The sequence below is a fragment of the Octodon degus genome, unplaced genomic scaffold, assembly GCF_000260255.1.
Source record: "Octodon degus isolate 3935 unplaced genomic scaffold, OctDeg1.0 scaffold00067, whole genome shotgun sequence".
NCBI classification, from domain to species: domain Eukaryota; kingdom Metazoa; phylum Chordata; class Mammalia; order Rodentia; family Octodontidae; genus Octodon; species Octodon degus.
The window spans coordinates 5,562,559-5,567,998 of NW_004524643.1; the positions used below are offsets into that span (position 1 = coordinate 5,562,559).

General features: G+C 44.7%; 1 non-coding gene across 1 annotated transcript; it reads right to left on the reverse strand.

Annotated features, from left to right (window-relative positions):
• Positions 1-2,065: 2,065 nt before the first annotated feature.
• Positions 2,066-2,172, reverse strand: LOC111817712. The gene has a single exon (XR_002821848.1). It is a non-coding gene; the product is annotated as a U6 spliceosomal RNA (small nuclear RNA).
• Between the last annotated feature and the right edge of the window lie 3,268 nt (positions 2,173-5,440).

The window sequence follows — 5,440 nt, forward strand, 5'->3', positions numbered from 1 at the left end:
CACACACACACACACACACACACACACACACACACATTTTCTTGCTGTTTTCCAGGAGCCAGTACTAACAACCTCATGAAAACTCGGTGCAGCCTGAGCCAACTTCATGGACCATCTCCCAAAAGACTCAGTGCTTGACGTTCCCCAAGCACACCCTGCCACATCCCAGAGCCATGCACAAACCTCTCCAACTCAATGTATGCTCATAAACTACTCGCTTCTGACCTCTCCCAGCTGTGCCTGGTCTCCCTGGAATGTCCTTATCAATCTGACTCCAGGGAATGAGGCCAAGCAGCTCGGTACCCTGATGGCCCAGAAGGCCTGTACAAGCTTGTGACATGTCATCACCAAGTGGCTTCACCCAGGATTTCAACATCTTATCTTCTGTTAACCTCTATCAGACTCAGCCTACCTCCCTACATGCCCCGGCCCTTCCTGACTCAGCGTCTTCTGTCGCAAGCTGGCTTGCTTTTGTCATCAGATCCATTTGGAGCAGTAAAGCACCATGCTCACCACGACCCATGGGTACCATGGCTTTCAGAAGTCACTGGTCCTGTTGGACTCCTGGTACAATTCAGCAACAGGGCTTAGCATTTCCCTGGACAACTTCATGGAATCCGGGAGTGTTGGTGTCCAGTGGGCCTGGTGCTGGATCCCACTTGCTTTATGAGAACTTGAGTAAAGTGTTAGAATCTGTTTATTAGTAAAAGGCAGCTCTTTCTAGCCACCTAGCCAGTAGGGTTAGGGTTACTAGGAAATAAATAAAACAATACCCTAGGCACCATGATCAGCACTGCTGTCGTTCATAGCATACCTAGAACATGACAGGAACCTATTTCAAATTGTGCTCTTTTCAATCTGCTACTTCACTGGCTGAAAAACTAACCATAGAGTGAGGAGATCTGAGGCCTGTCTGCATTCTTTGTAGCCACTCAACTTGTAGCACTTGATTCAGTAGTTTTAAATCCTGAATGTAGACTAAAGATTGAGTTGCAAGGATGATTGCCACATTATCTGTAGCACTGAAAAAATTGGAAAAACAAACACAAAAAAATGAGCTCTTATCTGAAAACAGAAGGATCACTATGAGTCTGATCTATGCAGCGAGACCCTGTAGACCCTGTACTAAATACATTAAAAGCAATTCTTAGAGGACAGATGTCCCAATGCAATGGCAACCAGCTGCCTTTATTAAACATGCTAGAGATGGGAAGGACATGGAAAGGTGTTTGCGAGGCATAAATTTGAGTATATGTTAAAAAGCTGTTACAAAACTCATCTAGGGTCAGTCCTGATTTTCCTGAGGGTAAAGAAAAGACCTGAATATCTAGAGAAAATCAAACAATAATCAAGAAAATTCTCCAAGTGCACACTCCCTGAATCTTTTTCTCTTTTTGTTCTATATATGCTACGTTTTGATACTGAAAATATTAACAAAAAAGAAAAGCCTCCCCTTTTTCAGTAATGGGAACTGAACCCAGGACCTTCTTACTGAGCTCCACTGCCAGCCCATTTTTGAGACAACATCTCATTAAGTCACTAAATTGCCCAGGCAAGGCTCAAATTTGTGACACACCTGCCTTAGCCTCCCAGACTCCTAGGATTGCAGGCTGGCACCATCTCGCCTGGCATTGTGACATAATTTGTTGGGTTGTTTTTGTTTTTTTTTTTTTTTTTGCAGAACCAGGGATTGAACTCAGGCCCTTGCGCTTGCCAGGGAAGTGCTTATTCCACTGAGCCATCTCCCCGGCCCCTGACATAGTTTTTAAAGGAGCTCTGCCTATTTCTCTATTGAGTTATCTCCCTCGTAAGAATGTGTATGTGCCAATCCCCCCAGACAAATATGATCATTACGAAACTCAGATACTAATAAAATAAGAAATCTGCCCCGGGGCTAAACATGATGGTGCACATCCATTAAGCAAGCAGAAGCAGGAAGATCTCAAGCTCAAAGCCGCCCCGGGCAACTTAGTGAGGTCCTATCTCAAAAGAAAATTTTAAAAGAGTCTAAGAGTACAGCTCACTAGCACTCAATGTCCTGTGCTACCAATAATAATCTTTTTTCTTTTTTTTTTTTAATATGGAAAATTTGCGTGTCATCCTTGTGCAGGGGCCATGCTAATCTTCTCTGTATCATTCCAATTTTAGTATATGTGCTGCCGAAGCGAGCACTACCAATAATAATCTTTGCCAGAAGATGGAAAAAGGCAGGTAGCATTAGTGCCCCATTTGTTCCTATGTTACGCCTTTTTTTTTCATGTCTGAAGTCATAATAAATTTGTTACAGTGACTTGCAGTTTTTATCAGTATTGTTTTTCTTTTTGTATTTAGGATAGGGTCTACAGGCTCTCACTACGTAGATTGGACTCAAAGTAATCCGCCTGTGTTCAGCCTACCAAATGCTGGGATTACGGGCATGCGCCACCAAGCCCAGCCCCAGTGCTGTCTCAATGTGCCCCGGGTGAGGGGTCAGCACCACATGCTGGGGAATCTACCCTACCTGCTGCATCTGCCTAAGCAGGTGCTTTAGTCCACTGAGCTATCTGACCCGCACAGTATTTCACTAAGAATACTATCATTAGTCCGAGTTCCTGAGGAAGATTCATGGAGTCTGTACATGTGTTATATTAAGTTCATGAGTTGCGAATGTGTCTTCCCATTGTATGGACTTGATGCTTTAAGCTCTTAGTGGGGTCTTTGGATGGAAAGATCTTAACGGTCTGCAGTCCAACAGAATGTGTGCTGCATCTCCCAGCAAGAGCCCTGATCACACCACTTACCCTGCCAGCCAAAAGCAGGAAGGGCAAACCCATCTCAGAATAGGTATCCATTCCTGTAAGCATGAACTGCCAATACTCCCAATTTGAAAAAGGGCCAATGATACTACTACTTCAGTCCCAAGACTACTTTTACTAGTCTGACTCCTTGAGGAAAATGTCAGGATGGTATTAAATGTTTAAATAAGAAAGATTTGCAAAAGCCTTAGAGCACTGGTACAGGAAACCCCAAGAGCTTTGCAATACAGTGATACAAGGCCATCAGGGAGTCCTTGAACGGAAGTGCACGTCCCTTCTCTAGGAAGCCATCTGTCCTGATAGTTTTGTGAGGTTTGTTCCCTGCTGGGAGCAGCCCATGGGAAACTTGGTCAGGGGCAAATTCAGCTATGGCATTTGGAGCACAGGGGCTGCTGGTCCTTGGTCGCTTATACTCTGTAGTTGGAGTTGTGCTAGACACATTTTCATGGCTGCCATACTAAGATAGTCAATGGAGGACGAGGAAAAGGAAGAAGAGGGGAAGGGCAGGGGGAGGGGGAGGGGGAGAAGGAGAAGGAAGTGGAGGATCCAAGGCTGGGATTATGGGTCTGAGCACTTGAGATTATGGGCGTGAGTGCTATACCCAGCCTGGGGCGGATAGCCTGAATTCGACTTAAGGGAGACAGACTCCCTCTCTGTAGCCATTGTTGCTGCTGCTCCTCCCTTTTGCTCTGTGCTCTTTGGCCCCACCATGAAAGGCTGCCCTCTGCCATGTGACACTCTGCCCTGGAGCCAGCCGAGTATGGATGGAAACCTCTAGGAACTATGAGCTAAATAACCTTTTCCTTCCTTCACTTTGAGTGTCAGGTATTTGTCACAATAACAAGAGAAAAGTAACTGATACACGGAGTCTCCCTCTGTTGCCCAGCCCGACCCCAAAGTCCTGGGCTCCAACACTCCTGACTCAAAGTACCTGGGATTGTGGGCACATGCTGTCATGTAAGAGTCTACTGCTTTGCTTTTGAAATCAATTTTTATTTTTTAATCAAACTCTCTAGGCACTGTATCTCTACAGTGTAAAATTTGAAAACTATTGAAACATAGATAAATAATGTTTTGCCCAGCACCACATTCCACACTGGCCCACCCCTGGGTGCACTGAGCCAGCCAACGAGACCTGGCATGGTGACATGCGCCTGTAATCCCAGCACTGGGGAAGCTGAAAACAGGAGGATCACTATGAGTCAAGACTGCGTAGTGAGAACTGTACCAAGTACATAAAAAATAATTAAAAAAGGATAATGTTTTGCCATCATCTCTGTCCCCCAAAGGGACTGGTAGTGTTGACAGCTTTTTTATGTCCTTCCTAAAATAGAATATACAATTTACACACACACACAATATTTTTAAGACCTAGCTCCCCAGTACTAACAGAGCTAAGTGGGATATTTCTTTCTCTGATGATCCGCACCTGGTTTGTGTCTCCTCCCCTTAACCCTGTACTACATCCAAGCTGGTCTGTACGACCCGAGTGGGTGGCCATGGTTTTTCAGAACTTCTGAGGTAAAATCATAAACAGTATCTTGACCGTCCTCCATCTCTTAGGTCACTCCAGAGAAAACCAGTTCCCAGACCCTGATAACACAGGTCATCCGGCAGCCCTTCGGGAGGCCCCCAGGGAGAGACGGACGGAGACCTCCTTCCACCAACCTGGTCACCTTGCCAGCCCTGGGAGCAAGCAGCCAGCCAAGCCTTCCTGTGGGGCCAACCTCTCAGACACTCCATCCACAACGATCGAGCTGGGCTGCTCCAACAGTGCTGACCTACAGCAACCGGAGAGGCAACAAATGTTGATTGTTGTTGTAAGCCTCTAACCGTAAAGGTAAGCTGTTATCCTACCGTGGATAATTCCAAGTTTCTCTCTCCCATAACAGCAGGGATCAAGCCTATTAGTCTTTTGCTAGCAACTTAGGCATTTCATGCACTTTTAATTTGCTTTTCTCTTGATTCAAGGTCAACACCTTTTTCATGTAGCTAAGATCAATATTTTATTTTCTGTGCACCAGCTATGTATTTTCTCTAAATACATATGTGCTTGTTGAGGAGGGTGTAATATTCCACCAATGGGTTTAATGTGACTTATTTTACCATTTCTCATTAGACACTCAATTTCTATAGTCTGACAGTAACAATACTGAGATAAACATCACAAATCTTTGTTACATAGTTCATCATTTTCTGAAATGTGATTACTAGAAACAGAATAGCTGAGCCAAAAGTGCATCATGGGACGGCATATATGTAATAACAACTGTCTAAAATGTAATTTTAAGCCTCCTGTACAAATTGGAAGACTCCTTAACAGAAGTTTCACTTGTGGGGGGCTGGAGTTATGCCTCAGTGTCAGAGCACTACCTAGCTATACACGCTGTATCCATCTCTCTCCTCTTCCCCGAAGTGATTATTATCATTTTTGAAAAAGATGTTGCTAACTTAACAGACCAAAATAGTCTCATGCTGTCAAGATTGTTTGGGAAGCATGTTCATCAAAAATGCTAAGAGATTTAGGCTCTCACCAAGGCGTGATTATAGGGGCCCCTACGAAGCCTGTTGTTATTACTGATCCACCTGCTCCTCGCCTAAAATGAGCCCAGGGCCAGGGAGATGGCTCAGTGGAATATGCACTT